Genomic DNA, 19823 nt, shown 5'->3' with positions numbered 1-19823 from the left:
CACACAAATACTATCTCTGGAACAAAATCAAAAAGGCACAGCTGCAAGACATCTTCCACTGCAGTTATAACTGACTCAATAGCAGTCCTTCCTTTGAGCAAGAGAGTCTATGAAAGCCAGAAACAGAGCTATTTTCCCCTACAAACTGCTTAGTAGAATTACTTTCTCCTGATCCAAAATTGTAGCTTTATTAAAAAGCTAAAATAGACAACATGCAAGTACAACTTCATAATAAATTTATAAAAGAAAATATAAATAAAGCTTGAAAAAAGTATCTATATATGGTTTCCATTAAGAAAAATCCCCAACTGAACCAAAACTATCCTATAATACAAGGATATACACATTTTTTAAATTACAACCCATCACCATCACAAACAGGAAATTTGGATTTGCCTTAACAGAATTTTTTCCCCAAATCTCTAAGGAGTAGCAGTGACCAAAAAAATTTAGATGATTAGTGTTAATATTCTCAATACTGACTTGAACTTTTGATATCTGGATATTTGTGACAGCTAAGAATAAAAAAGTCAAAGACCTTTTGAAATCAATTAGGTATAACCCCAACATAAGAAAAACAATTCAAGTAACCAAATCAATACTTTATTTGTGATGCTTTCCAAGCCGGAGTTTTGACTACGTTTCTATAGCAACATCAACAAAATACTCTTATACAAGTATGTCTGCACCCAAGATGAAAACCACTAACCACTTCTCTAGTTCATTCTTACTGGCTTCCAACCAAAAAAAATTAAGAAAAAAAAAAAAATCAGCCTTCCTAAACTTCATTCCAGAAACTTCAAAACCTAAGGCTTAAGTATGTAACAGTTGCAGTTAACCACAACTGTGAGATATTCTCAAATTCTTCAGAAGGGAGGTTAATGACAGAAGGTATAATTTTATTACTTTTCTGACAATAACTCATTAGGAACAACAACAGAGATGAGAGTGGAAAAAATTACTAACAAATGACTTACTTGGAAAATTATCTAAATTCTAGAGAAATAGAACACTGAAAACTGTGCCAAAATGTAAAGCAAAGAAGTCAATATGCTAAAGCCAAGAGATAAGCAAGTTTCTCTGTGTAAGTTTCAGATATGCTTTCAAAATCTCTTTTGTTGGAATTGTTTTGAAGTAAACAAAATATTTTACTGGGATTAACAGGCCTGCCTATTTTGTGAGCAAGCTCTCTGCTGAGTTATTTACAAACACCCTTATTTATGCCTCAAAACATCTCTGCACAGTAATTATTATCAAGTTCATTTTATATGTCAATAAAATGAGGCTCAGAGAAATGAAATAACTTCCCTTAATAAGCATGGAATGCAAAATACTACAGTAGTTAATCGTCAGTCCTGGAGTTAGACAAACCTGAACCTGGATTGTCAATCCTGGAGGTAGACAAACCTGAACCTGGATACTGGCTTAACCTCCAATTACTATGTAGGAGACAGATGCCTCAGGTTTGAAGCCAATTCTATTTTATCTTAAATCAATTAGGTACAACTCCAACACATTATACATTCTTTACATTACAACACAATGCTCATGCAAAGTCCCAGCTATACTTCACTAAATACCAAAATGCAGCCTCTACATAAACAGTCTCACTACCTATGCCTCACATTTGCACGTGGGCTTCACACAGGACTTTACTCAACTGTTTCTACTCTAATACAATACACTCTCTTAAAAAATATTTTTTAGAACTACATAAGGAAAACTGTAAAGCACAAGTGAAAATTCTGGATCTTTCTTCCAAACACATACATATAACTCAACAGATACTTACCTGGCACATAGTGTTAATGGCTAGGTATACCATATCATGCCTTTCTTCAAAGCTCTGAGAACTATTTGGGAAGACCAGAGAAGTGCAAATGAAAAGCCATCCCTATAAACTTGTGAGTTACCTGTAAATACATAAAGTATATGCCTGTGGGCACTACAAACACATATATCAGATTCCCCAAAGCAGTTCTGATTTCAAATATTCCGTCCCATTCTTCTAAGGAAACTTACACATTCCAGATCACACATAACAACTTTTTAAGTGAGATAACATAACCATCTAATGTAGGGATTTGGGACTAAGATACCTGCAGGCTAGAATGGTAAATAGAAAAAATTTGAACAGAACTTTGCAAGAAAGGATAGATTGTCCTCAATGGGAAAGAGGGACAGGGACATTCAAAATAGGCGAGAACAGCCCTTGGGCAAGTGAAGCAGCAAGATGCCCAAGATATTCTGGAGGTCTGGGGAGGCAGTGAGCAGGGCAGTGGGTTGACTACTATCACTGGATCAGTCACATACAAAGATAAGTCACAGGTAATGCTGAAATATGATAGCTGGGAAGATTGTTGAGGGCTTTGAAGACCAGTATAAGGACTCTAGGCTAAAAAAGATAGGTCACCTCGCCTAAAGTTTTGTTTTGATGGTGTTTTTTTTTTTTTTGGGGGGGGGAGTGGTAATAGTTTTATTGAAATACCATACAAGTTACCCACTTTAAGCTTACAATTCAATGTTTTTTAGGATACTCAGTTGTGCAAACATTACAACGAACAATTTTAGAACATTTCATCAACCCAAAAAGAAACCCCAAACATCCCAACTCATTCTATGAGGCCTGATGCCAAAGCCAAACAAAGATGTCACACACAAAAAAGGAAACTATAAACCAATATTCCTAATGAATATAGAGGCAAAAGTCCTCAACAAAATATTAGCAAACCAAATCCAGCAAGATATTAAAAGGATCTTACACCATGAGCAAGTGGAATTTACTCTAGGAATACAAGGGTGATTCAACATGTGAAATTCAATCAATGTAATAAATCATATTAATAGAAGGAAGAAAGAAATACATGATCATCTCAATAGAGAGAAAAAGTATTTGACAAAATCCAACATCCTTTCATGATAAAAAAACACTCAAACTAAAAAAATTAAAGTAAAAACAAATAGAAATAATAAAAATTGAAGGAAACTTCCTCAACATGACAAAGGTTATCTAAAAAAACCCCACAGCTAACATAATAGTAAATGGTGAAGACTGAAAGCTTTCCCCCTAAGATCAGGAACAAGACAAGATGTCCCCTCTCACCACCTTTCATCATTCTATACAATTTTGTACTTTAAAGTTCAAGCCAGGTTCCAAAAAAAAAATGTTCAAGCCAGGGCAAATAGGCAAGAAAAATAAAAAGCATCCAAATAGGAAAGGGAGACATAAACTATCTCTATTTGCAGATGACATGACTGTATAAATAAAAAATCCTAAAGAATCTATTTTAAAAAGCTAACAGAGTAGTTCAGAAAAGTTTCAGGATATAAGATCAATATGCAAAAACTCAGTCACATTTCTATACATAAGCAATAAAATCCAAAAATAATAACTCCACTTAGCATCAAAAATAATAAAATACATAGGGGTAAATTTAGCCAAGGAAGCATAAAACTTGTACACTGAAAACTACATAACATTGTTCAAAGAAATCAAAGACGTAAATAAATCCATGTTTATGGATTCAAAGATTTAATATTGTTAAGATGGTAATAATCCCCAAATTGACTGACAGATTCAATGTAATCCCTATCAAAATTCCAACTGCCCTTTTTTTTTACAGAAATGAACAGGCTAATCCAAAAATTCATATGGAATTGCAAGAGTCCAGATAGCCAAACTAATCCTGAAACAGAAGAACAAAGTGAGAGGATTCACACTTCTGATTTCAAAACTTACTACAAAGCTAGAGTAATCAAAACAGTATGGTACGGGCATAAGGCTAGATACCAGTCATTGAACAGAATTGAGAGTCCAGAAATAAACCCACATATCTATAGCCAACTGATTTTGACAAGGATGCCAAGCCCATTCAGTGGGGAAAGAACAGTCTTTCCAACAAATAGTACTAGGACAACTGGATATCCAAATGTAAAAGAATGACTCTGAACCCCTACCCCACACCATATACAAAATTTAACTCAAAATGAACCGAAGACTTAAAATGTAGGAGCTAAAATTATAAAACTCTTTAAAGAAAAAGAGGTGTACATCTTCATGACTTTGAATTTGGCAACACATTCTTAAATATGATGCCTAAAAAACAAGCAACAAAAGAAAAAAACAGATGAATTGGACTTCATCAAAATTAAAAACATTTGTGAGTCAGAGGACACTATCAAGAAAATGAAAAGACAATCCACAGAATGGGAGAAAATAAATGTAAACCATCTGTTCAACTAGGGTATCTAGTATGCAGAATATATAAAGCACTCTTACACCTCAACAACAAAATGACAAACAACCCAACTAAAAAATGGGCAATGGACTTGAATAAACATCACTCCAAAGAACATATACAAATGGCCAATCACTGTAGGAAAAGACGTTTAACACCATCAGTCATTAGAAAATGGAACTAAGAACAAGGTCCTACTGTATAACACAAGGAACTATATTCGATCTTATAATAAACCATAATGGAAAAGAATATGAAAAAGTATATATAACTTAATCAGTCTGCTGTATAGCAGAAATAAATACAACATTGTAAATCAACTATACTTCAATAAAGTAAATTTTTTTTAAAAAAAAGAAAAAGAAAATGGAACTAAGACCACATGCAGATTATCTCCTCAAATCCACTAAAATGGCTATCGAAAAAAACAAAAGAAAGAAAATAACAAGTGTTGGTGAGGATCTGAAGAAATTAGAACCCACATTAACTGCTGCTAGCGGGAATCTAAAATGGTACAGCAGTTTCAGAAGAGGAGGGGGGAATGAGGTGTGATTGCTTTAAGGGATACAGGGTCTCTTTTGGGGGGATGAAAATATTCTGAGATAGTAGTGATGGTTGCACAACATTTTGAATATAATAAAAACCACTGCACTGTATACTTTAAAATGGTGAATTTGTTATATCAATTTAATCACTTTTTTTAAAAAAAGAAAAGAAAGAAACCTTGTACTCTCAGCCCCATGCAACCACTAATCTATTTTCTGTCTCTATAGACTTCACTATTCTAGACATTTCACATAAATGGAATCATATCATATACAGCCTTTGGTATCTGGCTTCTTTCTCTTAGCATACTATTTTCAAGGTTCATCCAAGTTGTGGTATGTATCAGTACTTCATTCCTTTGTATGCCCAAATAATATTACATTTTATGGCTATAGCACATTTTTGTTTATTCATTCATTAATTGATGGGCACTTGTATTGTTTCTGATTTTGGATTATTATGAATAATGCTGTTGTGAACATTCATGGTACAACTTTTTTTTTTTTTTTTGGCGGTATGCGGGCCTCTCACCGCTGTGGCCTCTCCCGTTGCGGAGCACAGGCTCCAGACACGCAGGCTCAGCGGCCATGGCTCACGGGCCCAGCCACTCCGCTGCACGTGGGATCCTCCCGGACCGGGGCACGAACCCGTGTCCCCTGCATCAGCAGGTGGACTCTCAACCACTGCGCCACCAGGGAAGCCACCATGGTACAACTTTTTGTGTGGACATATGATTTCACTTCTCTTGGGCATATACCTAGGAGTAGAATAGCAAGGTTAAATGATAGCTCTGTGTTAAGGTTTTTGAGGAACTACCAGACTGGCTTCCAAAATGGCTGCACTATCTGACATTCCCACTTGCAGCGTACACGGGTTCCAATCCCCCGAATGTTTGGCTGCGGCCAAGCAGGATAACCACTAAATGTTGCTTGAAGATAAATTTGGGGGCCCTGAATTGGAAAGGAGAGATAGTAGAAGCAGGGACAGTCTAAATAAAAAGGTTCATGAAGGTGAGGGAAACAGGGAGAAGTTGGTCACAGGGTACAAACTTTCACTTATGAATAAGTTCTGAGAAGCTAGTGTACACCATGGTGACTACAGTTAATAACAGTGTACTGTATACATGAAATTTGCTAAGACAGTGGGTCTTAAATACTCTCTCGCCAAAAAAACGTAACTGTGAAGTGATGGATGTGTTACTTTGATTTTAGGAATCATTTCACAATGTATACATACATCAAATCATCATGTTGTACACTTGCAATATATTACAATTTTGTCAATTATACCTCAATAAAGCTAAGAGAAAAACAGACTTGTGTGGAAGCAGCAGTAGCAATGATGAATAAAGGACTGATATTTTAAAAGCTTCAGAGAAAAATATCCATAGGCATTGATGTCTAAATAGACAGTAGATAAAGAAGAGGCACAACTGAAAAATAATGCCAGGCTTTCCAGCTCAAAAGACTGGAAGGTTCAAGATTTTGGAACTTTTAGGGACACTGAGTTTGAAGTGATGATGTGACATCTAAGTTCCTGGAGAGGATTCCAAAAATCAAAGAAAGAGATGATGATTTGGGAGAGAATAACCCTACTTCTAGCATTTGTTACTATTATTAATCTTTTACCTTAGTTCCAAACAAGTGACTATTCTTGAAAGTTTTGGTAATACAGTAATAGAGAAAAAAGCATCTTAAGAGCTAGGATTCCCTTAAAAAAAATAATAATAATACTTTTTGACTGGCAGAGCATCCAAAAGGGCTAGAACTAAATAAAAGTCTGCATAACAAGAATGGAGTTCAAGGTACTATAACAACCAAACATGGCTGGCAGATGGAATCTACCTACTCAAGCAGATACAGCGTCACCTACATGTGTTCTATGAGGAAATATTCAGAAGGAAGTCTCAGTATATTAGGTTAATCTACCTAAGGAACACTGGCTACAAACCAGCTCAACAGGGCAAGATAAGCGCTAAGAAAGAAAAGATAGGAAACCCCGTATCAGATTATTCAGGAATTATTCATTCATTCAGCAAATAATTAAGAGCCCATTGATTGTCAAACAATTGTGAACACAGACGTGATAACTGCCTTTGTGGAGCTTATAACCTGATGAGGGAGAAAGGCAAAGCAAAGTCAATCGGAGAAGGGGCAGGTATATCTAAACAGGGAGGAGAGGGCCCAGTGGAAGGAAGAACCATAGAAGGAAAGATACCCAGAGGAAGCTGTATCTAAATGAAGACTTGAGAGTAGAATATTGCTGGCAACATGCACATAAGTCTAGACATGGGAGAAAACCTGACATATGAGCAGGGAAACCCAATTAGTAAGTTAAAATCTAGAACATAAAATAAATCTAGAACATAAAATCTAGAACTCATAAGGTAAAAGCTACGTCACAAAGTTTGAGCCTCTTCTGAAAAGCAAAGTGGTACCATGAAAGGATTTTAAGCAGAAAACTAAAAGGACTTTAAAACTACTATTCTGACTACAACATGAAGAACAAAAATTTTCTTAAACTAGAGGGGAAAAAAAACCCCCACGAAGACCAGACAGAACATTACATATTTATCCAGACAAGAAATGATAGCTGTATTAATGTTTAAAAAATAAAATATTAACAAATGGGTAGCCACAGTCTCTGCTCCCTCTCCCCGCAAAGAGAATTCTGCCATTGTAATTTCAATTCTGAAAGCAACTTGACTGATATACTGTGGGATGGGCTCAATTACTAGAGCAAAGAATAGATCTACAAAGAACCCAGGAGAGACTCAAACTGTAACTGAGAGAGTTGGTGTTTATTGTTTGGGAGGAGACTGGCTGAAGGGAGGGAGTATGAGGGCTGTTTTTAAACTGTGATGAGGAAGAATCAGAAAAATTCATAAAGTGATGAAAAGAATTTTTAAGTTTTGCTGTTATAATGGAACCACCTTTTGTTTTTTCAAGAGACCAGAGTAAAAACATAAGTGGTTTGTCAATTCTTTGTCAATGTTGAGACCTGTGTTTCTTTGGCTACCAAAGTTAAAACTGGACCATGAGGGCTTCCCTGGTGGCGCAGTGGTTAAGAATCCACCTGCCAATGCAGGGAACACGGGTTCGAACCCTGGTGCAGGAAGATCTCACGTGCTGCGGAGCTACTAAGCCGTGCAACACAACTACTGAGCCTGCGCTCTAGAGCCTGCAAGCCACAACTACTGAGCCCGTGTGCCACAACTACTGAAGCCCGCGTGCCTAAAGCCTATACTGTGCAACAGAAGAAGACACCGCAATGAGAAGCCCGTACACTGCAATGAAGAGTAGCCCCAGGCTTCCCTGGTGGCGCAGTGGTTGAGAGTCCGCCCGCCGATGCAGGGGACACGGGTTCGTGCCCCGGTCCAGGAAGATCCCACATGCCGCGGAGCGGCTGGGCCTGTGAGCCATGGCCGCTGAGCCTGCACGTCCGGAGCCTGTGATCTGCAACGGGAGAGGCCACAACAGTGAGAGGCCTGCGTACCGCAAAAGAAAAAGAGAGTAGCCCCCGCTCTCCACAACTAGAGAAAGCCCGCGCACAGCAACGAGGACCCAACACAGCCAAAAATAAATAAATAAATTTATTTAAAAAAAAAACAACTGGACCATGAGAGAGCTTAGCTTTGTGCACGTTATAGTATCTGAATAGAGAAGGTGTTAGTGGAAGGAATGGATAAATTCAAGAAATATTCAATTGGTAGAATGATAAGAATTTGGCAACACGGGAGTCAAGAAAGAGATAAAGAAAGAGCAATTAATTAGGCAGCAATGTCATTCACTGAAACAGTTAACAAAGGAGGAACAGAGGGTTTGGAGACAAATTAATGAGTTAATTTAAATTAGTTAGCAAACAAAGAGGTATAAAGGAATAAGTCAATAGTGAAGATAAAATGGACTCGAAGAAAAATACTCAATCCAGAGGAAAGCAGGAAGAGAAAAGAAAGAACAGATGGGACAAACAGAAAACAAAGAGCAACATGGTACTGGACAACACCACCAGCAATTAGATGAAATGTAAACGGCCTAAATGCACCAATTAAAAGACAGATTGTCAGAGTGGGTAAAAGTAAGACCCAATTCTACGCTGTGTACAAAAAAATCTACTTTAAGTACAAGGACTGGGAGCAAGAGAAATGGCATGAAGAAGCAAAGTGTGATTTGTACAGAATGAATTGTGATGGCAAATCAAAGAGATGGCCCTAGACAGCAGAAATGAGGTGCTCTGTTTACTATAAGATTAAGGGGGAAAAAAGTCTAGAAAAAGAATTCATAACACTATAAATAACTGTGGTCCATATACTATGTAAGGGTATAAGTAAACATCCTGAAGGTGCTTAAAACCTAATTATACATGTAGATTTTTGTTACTAAACTAGATAATCTTGGCTCAAAGTCCATGACGTGGAAACACCAGCAGCTTTGAACCTAAAATATGTCCATTTTAAGGCTGTGGTACTCCTTTCCTACCTTATTTCCACTTTCCCTTTCTATTAGCTAACCTAGTAGAATGGGCACTTCCATGGCTGTCTTCTTCCACACCTACACAAACCATGCTGGTAGTCATACGGGGGGTAGGAGAGAGCAATTTAATCTGTTACACCACATACGCATTTACAGGGGCTTTACAGTTTACAAAGCCTTCACCTCTTCCCAATTACATTCATATTTAATAAATTTAAGCTAAGAGACTTTTGACGTGTCTTATTTATCTTTTGTATAATAGAAAGCTCTTGTTATTGGGTACCCACATTTTCTTTTGCTTGTCTTCATAAATCTAATGCTATAGTAATATTTTTGTTCTTTGACTCCCAAAATGCCTATATTCTTTAAAACAGCAATGTCCAATGTTATTTGAACTTCACCACGTATGTACTTCTTTCTACCAAATTTTAAGATTTGAAATTATGGCCAAAAATTATCAATGAACATTTTGAGGGGTTGTGCTAATTACTAGGGGAGGTGGGAACAATATGAAGACCTAATATGCTTAACTTGTTATCTTTGTTTTACTCCTCTTTAGAAAAGGATATTTAGCATTTGCAAGAGAGAAGCATAAAAAATATTTTTTCAAGCTTTTATTCTACGACTGTGAAAAGTTCACATTATGGTTATAATTTGTTTCTCTTGGATCTAAACATACACCCACCCATTGGCTTCAGAAAAATGCTTGGAAAGAAACCCTAGGACAGTTATACTTCCTGGAAATTTCAACTGGGGAAAAAAAAAAAAAAGTATCCCTTCCCTGAAGGGATAGCCAGTAGCAAATGATGCAAATGTTCTTTTGTATTAATACCAATTTGTAAAAACCTATTCTTACATAAGATACATTCATTTGGGCTTCCCTGGTGGCACAGTGGTTGAGAGCCTGCCTGCCGATGCAGGGGACATGGGTTCGTGCCCCGGTCCGGGAAGATCCCACATGCTGCGGAGTGGCTGGGCCCGTGAGCCATGGCCGCTGAGCCTGCGCGTCTGGAGCCTGCGCTCCGCAACGGGAGAGGCCACAGCGGTGATAGGCCGGCATACCGGAAAAAAAAAAAAAAAAAGATACATTCATTCATTCAACAAATATTTCTTGAACAACTATTAAGAAGGTAATTTACAAATGGATTCTCCCTCTCACATACTTGATACGTGGTATGATTTTATTAATTATTAAGCAAAATGATTAAGAAAATTTTATTTATCCAGTTTTGCGGGGCAATTCCCAGTCCCCAGAATGCTTCTCTCTGCTACTGACTGGCTGCCTCTCCATGTGAACAGTCAGATTCCTAGAGGCAAAGACTGCAATCTTACAACCATATCCCTCAGAGCCCAATACAATACTTGGCATACAGTAAGGTAGCCAAAGGAACATTTGATGAATGAATGAATGGATGGATGGATGAATCATATTCATTAAGCAGTACAAACAAAAATCCCAGTAAAAGAAGAAAATAAACTCAGTACAAGCGTCACTCCTGATCCTTTCCTCTCTCTTCATCCAGGCTCACTTTGTTGTCCTTTTCTCTATAGGTATTTCTACTGCTGAAATGACCATTTTTGAATTGCTGGTATCAGTTTGCCTTACTGTGAACTTATCGGCAATGCAGTCTTCTTCCTCATCTTTGAACGCCCAGCCTGGCGCACACTAAGACTGGGCACAAATTTGCCTCATAATAAAGAGCTACAAATACCAAAGACACCTCCTTAAATCAGTGTTGCCAAGCTTCAGATTATTATTGTGTAGTAAAAACAATGTACTGAACTAGTAACAATGAGATTTACTATTAGTTAAATAAATGTTTGATCCTAGTCACTTGTACAATAAATACCACCCAAATCATAGCACCAGATTTTACCGAACAGAAATACACAAGTGCCTACTGGAGTTGGAAGTGTCACCTAGAAGCCATAAATAAAAGAAATATGAAAGGAGGCTTCCTCGGGCAGACACCTTTAACTGAGGGTAAAAATCACCAGCACAAATACCCAGGGAAATCTGGTAATTCTTCAGAAAACCTGGTGTGTAATGTTTCTAAAACACAGATATTTGTAATTATGCCTCTTACTTCAAAAAAAATAATAGCAATGAAAATTTCTGAAAGGCTTCCAGTGGCTCTGCAGGGAGTGCGGAGACCAAACTCCTCAGTATAACTTCCTGGGTTCAGCACCGACTGGCTCCAATCCAGATCTGCAGCTCGTCTTCTGCTTCCCATGCCCTCTCACACACACCCTGAACTCCAGCTATACCAGCCTCCTCAACACGAAATGCTTCCGTGTCCTCATTAATGCTGACTCTCCTCTGTCTAGACTGTCCACTTCCCCTGTCTACACTTTCAGAAAAAAAGAAAAAAAAAATCCAACCCAAGCTTCCAGGTATAAGGTTAAAAACAGGCAGTTTGTGACCAAACCTAACAATAGCTCTGTTGCTGATTTTTAAACCACAGAACACTCAGAATAAAACTTTGGGGGTGTGGATGGGGATCAAGTTATTTGTGAATTTATGGTACACACACTCTCTCACAAATCACAAGGCTCTGAAAGAGAAGTCTGGTACATGGCAAAACAGCCCAGCAGAGAGTGGCTACCTCTCCAGCCATACCCACTGGCAGAGAAAGCAGGATGCCAAGAATGGCCAAGTCAAACTCAAATGGGCTAAGAGTAATGCAGCCCCTCCCCCAAGACGGCCCTGAGGTCTATGTGACTGATGAAGGCACTCTTCCCAGGGGACAGAACAAGGGGCAGTAAGATCTGATCAGGAATCACACTTCAAGGATGAGCTATGCCCAGAGCAATATTTATGGCTATGCGACAGGGCAGGGCAGAGCACTGTCCAGGGGGGACATCTGAACAATGCAGCTGATCACTGACAAATGATCTGGATGGAAATGAAGCTAGAGGAATAAACATCACCAGTACACCGTGTTCTATGAGACAAGTCATTGCAACTAGATGAAGTAGGTCAACAGGACTTTGTATGGTCTGTGCTTCGGGAGGGAAGGACTGTACCTGCAGCTGACCTATGTAAGGTGATATACACACAAATATACATTATACTTAAATGTATAGAAATGTGTGTGTACATACATATATATTAGTCAAAAAGGGTAAAATGTAGCACTCCTAAATAATCAACTTAGCTGCCATACCTAACTTCCCCCTTTGTCACCATCTCCCTGATCTTTCCCTCCCACCATAGTCAGCCACACTCTATAAAGAATTTGGCTAGTTCTATTCAAGCCATTTGGGTTCAGCCATAATTCAGGTATCTCATATCCTCCTCCTTAATCCCTTTTTACCTCTTCCCATTATCCCCTGTAATTCCATGTTAACTATATATATCAGAACATCTAATTCAATAAATGTTGAATGAACAAACAAAACGGCACAGTTATAACAAGATAAGGAAATTTGTTTCTGCTCTCTTATCATCTTAATATCAAAAGTAATATTCTTCCCATTGGATCCTAGAGTAATAAGAACCAGGCTTGAGGTTCTTCTTGTCTTCTGGAGAAGGACTGGTCTGAGTATCCACCAATCGCAGGGGGAAGGTTTCCTCCCACCTCAACCTTTAATTACATAGGAATACCCATGTAAAGAAAGTTTATTTCTGCCATGGAGTTTATTGTAACAGGATCTGTCCTGTACCAATTGTATATTTATTTTTAAAAGAAACAGATGGAATGGGATGACACAGGGCTTGGTATCACTGTCTAAAACAAGCCCAGCTGATGGCTAGACATATACACACACTGTAATCCCTGTGTACCTCTGCCCCAGACGACAGGAGTCAGGCCACAGCAGAATCAGCTCTTGTTGGAAATCAGTGAGCCAGCTGTCCAGGACAAGCCAGGGCTTATGTGATCAGATCTTTACTTGTTTCAAAGGCTTCTTAACAGTTCCAGTATAGACTTATTATGCTTTTATGATCCTGGAAAACATCCAAAATGATTAGCCTATCCTTTTCTGACTCGTGTATCTTTAGGCAATAAATGCACAGACTTTCTACTAACTGAGAACTTTCAAGTGAGTCCATCTAATGCATGAATGCCCTATGGAGTAACATTCCCAAAATTAAGTACTACTATCTTAAGGATTTACAGAACTTCCCTGGTGGTGCAATGGTTAAGAATCCGCCTGCCAACGTAGAGAATGGACTTGAAGACACGGGGAGGGGGAAGGGTAAGCTGGAACGAAGTGAGAAAGTGGCAATGGACATATATACACTACCAAACATAAAACAGATAGCTAGTGGGAAGCAGCAGCATAGCATAGGGAGATCAGCTCGGTGCTTTCTGACCACCTAGAGGGATGGGATAGGGAGGGTGTGAGGGAGACACAAGAGGGAGGAGATATAGGGATATATGTATATGTATGGCTGATTCACTTTGTTATAAAGCAGAAACTAACACACCATTGTAGAGCAATTATACTCCAATAAAGATGTTAAAAAAAAAAAAAAAGAATCCACCTGCCAATGCAGGGGACAGGGGTTTGATCCCTGGTCCGGGAAGATTCCACATGCTGCAGAGCAACTAAGCCCCTGCGCCACAACTACTAAGCCTACGCTCTAGAACCGGCGAGCCACAACTACTGAGCCCGCGCACCTAGAACCTGTGTTCCATGACAAGAGAAGCCACCACAATGAGAAGCCTGCGCACCTCAACGAAGAGTAGCCCCTGTTCACTGCAACTAGAGAAAGCCCACATGCAACAATGAAGACCCAACGCAGCCATAATAAATAAATTTATATTAAAAAAAAAAGAATTTACAGACACAGAAAACAAACTTACAGTTACCAAAGGGGAAGGGAGGGAGGAATAACTGGGAGTATGGGATTAACAGATGCACACTATCATATATAAAATAGAAAAACAACAAGGATTTACTGTATAGTGCAGAAAACAATATTCTATATCCTGTAATAAACTATAATGGAAAAGAATTTTTAAAAGAATATAGATATATACATATGTATAACCGAATTACTTTGCTGTACACTTGCAATTAACAATACTGTATATCAACTATACTTCACAATTTAAAAAAAAAGTGTAGATACATTCACTGTATGTTTGCCAAGGAAAAATAAGCAGGTTTAAAAAGATAATGCTGGGGCTTCCCTGGTGGCGCAGTGATTAAAAATCTGCCTGCCAATGCAGGGGACATGGGTTCGAGCCCTGGTCGGGGAAGATCCCACATGCCACGGAGCAACTAAGCCCATGTGCCACAACTACTGAGCCTGCGCTCTAGAGCCCACAAGCCACAACTACTGAAGCCCATGCGTCTAGAGCCTGTGATCTGCAACTGTGTTCCACAACAAGAGAAGTCACCACAATGAGAAGCCTGCGCACTGCAACGAAGAGTAGCCCCCGCTCACCGCAACTAGAGAAAGCCCGCATGCAGCAACAAAGACCCAACGCAGCCAAAAATAAATAAATAAAATTTAAAACTTTTTAAAGAATCATTTAAAAAAAAAAGTATAATGTTCTGATTTTAACCCATGTGTTCACAGATAAAACACTGGAAATGCTCAACCAAAACGGTAACAATGGTTGTTTCTGAATGTGGGCAATGGGAAATTCTGCTTTATTTGTATTTTTCTATATCACCAAGTTTTCTCCACTGAACATATATTATTATAATTAAGAAATATCTTAATAGATTAAGTCCATTAAAATAAAAAATATGAAGCTTTCTCCCTTTATTTCTATACTCCTGCTTTAGCACTTTTAAAGCAGTGCAAAACAGGATGACTAAGTCCCAGCAAAGTTATAATAAACTGGTCATGTGCCATGTGGTATAGATTTACCTAAAACACAGAGGTACATTCATGCCATTCTTCCTTGAGCTTGGCACTGTCTACAAGAAATTACTCTAAGAAGCACATGCTTTCAGACACTGTTACATCAGAGGCCTTTTTTTAAAGTTAGATTTTAACTGGATTTAAAAGAATGAAAGGAATTTCCTGGATTTTATCAGGGTAATTTCCCAAAAGATTTTTGCCCCACTTCTTACTACAAGGATTAAAGCCACTTAGCAAATTAGACTGTGTACTTGCCACTTAAAATGCTATTCAGAACATATAAATTAAGAGATCTTTAAAAAGCAGTACATGTCAGAAGAAGTTGTTTTAACAGTTTCCTATGAAGTTAGTCAGAAAGCATCAAACATCTGAGTGCAGGAGGGGTCTACTTTCAGACCACACAGCACTATAGACAGGGAACACGTATCTACATTGAATCAGGAAAGAACCTTTCTTTATTTTATCATCATATGACAAGGATCACTGTCAAGTTTTCACTACAACTTCATTAAAATACCAAGCCATACACACACACAACTTAACACAGCAGCAAGGAGGACAGCGACATATTTTTCAGAACTGCAAAATGGCATCTGCAGAATGTCTCAAAGGAATGACAAAGGCACTTCTTTAGCCCAAACAAAGAGAACAATGTTTCCACTAGGACATTACAGGACTATTTTATTTCAGGGGGGGAAGGCAGTAAAAATTAACACAAAACAGAGCTCAACGTGTAGAATGACAGTCCGTGGAGAAGAATTAAAAGAAACTATTGAGAATACAAGTTTCACTCATTATAGTACCGAAAAGTAAAAGAGTGCTTAAAGTTTTAAAAGTTGGGTAATTTCAAATTGTAAATCTGAAAAGAAAAATAACTTTAAAATTAGAAATATAAAATTACATATCAGTTGAATTAACGATGTTAGATTCATAAACACTGTGCATCTATAATTCATTTTGTTTAAAAGATGGCTTATAAATAAGCTATGCCAGCACACTTATCATTTCGCTTAACTTCCCAAAGACACTGTATTAAAAATGTACTGTCAATGCCTCCATTTTACAGATAAGGAAATTGAGACTTGTAGATGTAAAATGACTCAGTATAAAATGATTCAGTAATGGGCAGATGTGAGTTTTGATTCCAACTCTTTCACTTATTAGTTATGAAATTCTGACTTTCTTTCCAAGACACCTTACTTTGAATTTCAAGACTAACAACATCAAATAATGTTCACAAGGATTAAAGACAAACTACTGTCAAAAATGGGACAAGTTAAAGGATGGATATAAAGTTTCCAACTATAGAATCATAACTAATTCATAAACCATGTTAAATAAACACTGGTGGGTATTAAAAAAAAAAAAATGGGACAAGAAATGTCCTAAAATAGCATACTGAAATGGAACTAAATGCTTAATAAATTGGAGGTAGAGAGGAAATCGGGATACACCCACTCCATCAAGCAATGTCTTCAAAACACTGTTATGAGAAGGGCTTAAGAAATGCCTTCAGAAAAATAAACCAGCAAAAGAATGCCAAGAGCCAGGATTAATTACAAAATAAGTATCTAAATATATTTGGTGAAGAAGGTTCCTCACGTTTACCTAAAGTGTATGTACTTAGTTATCTTCAGTGGCGAATGCCCTAAAAAACAGTTTGATGATTTTTGTACTGTAGGAAAAAAACGCAGTTATAATTACAAACAGTAGACTCTGATTAAAGTAAGTAAAACCAATAAATAAACTACCAACAGGTAAATTTTTTCTCATAACTAATAGTTTCTCATAAATTTGTTAGCCCTACTTTGAACAGGGCTACCCACCTCATCTTCCTAAACTCCAGTTCTGATCACATAATTCACCTGTTTGGAAAACCTCAGTAACTGCAGGAAAAAAAACCCAAAGTCTTCCACCTGACATGCAGGCCCTGATACTATCCATGATGATTTCTATTGTTGAGGAGGGAAAAGCCAAGAGACTCCAGGCTCACTCCTCCAGACTCTTCTGAGAAGTGAGCAAACTGAGAAGCATGCCCATCACCCCCACCATTGGGCAAAATCCAGTTACCAGGCTATGGCCTTGCCAAAGACTTCCCTGCCATCCTTCCCTCCTCCAGATGCCCACAGCACTCCCTTCCCCGCTTCCAGAGCTCAGCACTTTTCTACAGTACTGGCCCTATGCCCACATCTTACCCACCATACTTAACAAGTCTGTCTTACTCATCATCTCTGTATCCCCCAGAGCAAAACACACACCACTTTGTACAAAGTTATGCTTAGTCCATTTGGGTAGAAAAAAATGAGGGCATAAGAAAACACCTCTAAAAACAGAAACCGAGGGCACCTATTTTTCCAAACAATTCCAGGCATCATCATCTTATTTTTCTCTTATCCAAGATAATCACCTTAATGATTCAATAAAGTAAGCCTAATATTAAACTAAACGACACTCTGATGGAATAAACACTATTTTGGCACATTTATAATGAGAAATCTCATGCCATCTTTTAAGATTCATACGAGGAAAATGTGAGGAGTGTAGGACTAACTATCTTCACCTGCATGATTGGTTCTCAGGGGTTAAGACTGACCTAAAAGGTTGTTATCTTCAAAAAGGTACTGAATTCTAAGAGAAGCAAGAAGAAAATAGAAATGGCTCTGAAATAAGTCCTATGATAATATGTTTTGGGATATACAGTCCTCCTGAATCATGTAAGTTTAGATCTGGGAGGTGCCTGAAAAAATAATGTAGCCAATCCTTTGTATAACAAACACCAAAGAATCTAAGAAATTCTAAACTGAGCTAAGTGACTGAGGGATTTTTTTTTTTTTTTTTTTAAAGACTATTGTAAGAAAAGGCAGCAACCTAACCTCCTGGCCAGGTATTTCTCATTTGCATGAACTTATTACAGCAACCAGGTGATGAGCTCACGTTTCTGAATGAATTTGCCCCTCAGCATTTTCTCAAATGCAGCTCATTTTCCCAAAACATGCTTTCCTCTTGGTTTTTCCTTTCCCAATGCACCTCACACTGTGGAGCTTCCAATTCCCCACAGGCTTAAAAACAGTAAAAAAAAAAAAAAAAAAAAAAAATGTAGACTAGTGGCTACCTTTTTTTTTTTTAAACTACAAGCATTGTCATAATCTCTCCTTCATGCAAAGCACTTATCAGATGGAAGTGTGCAAGATCTTCCTTTCACCGCTCAAGGTGGCACAGAAAATGAGGGCAGAAAGTAGGAACAAGGAAAAAGTGAAGAGGTACCCGCGCAAGAAAGCAGCAGCCGTGCCTATCAGACCGAAGCCGTAAGACAAGAAACACACTATTTTATTCTTCTGGAACACTTAAATATATTGTGTAACAGTCACAAAGAACTTTTAGGATATACCTATATAAACACAATATAAGTTTATCTTCCAGAAAAGCCAACCAACCCAAATACCAAAATCTGGACCGTATCTCAACCAGCTCTGCGGCTGGTACCTCACTGGTAGTCATCCTTTACCTACCTTTGCTGCATAACAGGGCCTTGTGAGATAGAATTCAGGGATATTCTTTCCGTCTTAGGAGAATGACACTGTAAATAACTTAAATACCACTGCCTCTCATGTGGTCAAAACAGAGCATCTGAAGAAAAACACCGACTCACATTTACCAGGAATGGATTCACTGGGTAACCACCCGAACTCCTCGGAACTCACACGTGAAGCCCAGCTCTGCGATCACTGCTACCACCTTGCTCCCACCTTGCTCGCTGGCACGATCCAAGGACGCCTGGATTAAGATAAACGCCTTAAGTAGCAGTGCTGACACAATTCAGTTCCTAACGCTTATGTCAGAAGCGGCCCAGCCCCAGGTCAGGAAATAATACGGCTGATACTAGAACCCACTGGTAAACATAAATATCTTTAGGAGGTAGTGTTCCTTTTCCAATTGTAAAATTAATTCCCAAATTATTTTCCTCTTTTCACTGAACCAAACAGAAACAGGTGGAAAATAACTCCAAACAGCTGGAAAGTATGCAGAGCCATTATTACTTAAATATAATGAATTTAAAAAGACTTCGCAAGACAAATAAGATCACACTCCAGCAACACGAGACTTCTTTAAGGGAAAAGAACACACTTGTGTGCGCGCACACATCATACAAGTGTACTTGGTCCCTGAGTGATGTGGGTGCTGTCAGCTCCTAGAATTGGTCTCCTTTTGCATCCCACGTTCTATGTCCTAACACTTCTCCATAGTGAGCAAGTTGGGTGATGGGGAGGCCTCCACACCTATTCTAAGGCAAGCAGCTTAGAGACAGGAAAAAAAAGGAGATTCTTCACACTACACTGAACAAACTTTTTGGAATAAATTAAGCACAGCATCATAAGAAACGCAGAGCACTGCCAGAAAAAAAAGAAAGAAACAGAATTTTCTTAATTCTGTTTCTTCCTACTTTAGTCACTCAGACTATTTCCATTATATTCCTCCAACACTTACGCTGTCATCTCTAGTGGAATTTCCCCACCCACCCCAATCATTTGAAAAACTTCTGGGAAAAAACCAAAAGTATAATCAACTTTGCCAAATGACATTCAGATTTTGTCCCCACCCTAATATTTGGCTATTCATCCTTATTTCTCGATCTCTTTCCATTCTTACTCCCTTTCCTTCTTCCCCCAACTACAAATATATCCCAGCAATTATTTCCTTTCTTCCCCACTCCCTACTCCTGAGATTTTCAACACTAAGTTTCTT

At 38.2% G+C, this 19823-nt stretch overlaps 1 protein-coding gene across 4 annotated transcripts in view; it reads right to left on the bottom strand.

The window, feature by feature from the left end:
- The window catches only part of EPB41L2 (erythrocyte membrane protein band 4.1 like 2), a 154197-nt gene extending 135378 nt beyond the window's left edge, over positions 1-18819 (bottom strand). For all 4 annotated transcript variants that reach the window (XM_082855699.1, XM_082855696.1, XM_082855697.1 and 1 more), the window contains exon 1: positions 18730-18819. The gene's annotated coding sequence lies outside the window, so the exon portion shown is untranslated. The remainder of the gene's footprint in view (positions 1-18729) is intronic.
- Positions 18820-19823: the final 1004 nt, after the last annotated feature.

Source organism: Leucopleurus acutus (assembly GCF_964270905.1).
Source record: "Leucopleurus acutus genome assembly, chromosome: 15".
NCBI classification, from domain to species: Eukaryota; Metazoa; Chordata; class Mammalia; order Artiodactyla; family Delphinidae; genus Leucopleurus; species Leucopleurus acutus.
Note: the sequence above shows the minus strand (reverse complement) of the source record. Positions and strands in the feature narration are given on the sequence as shown.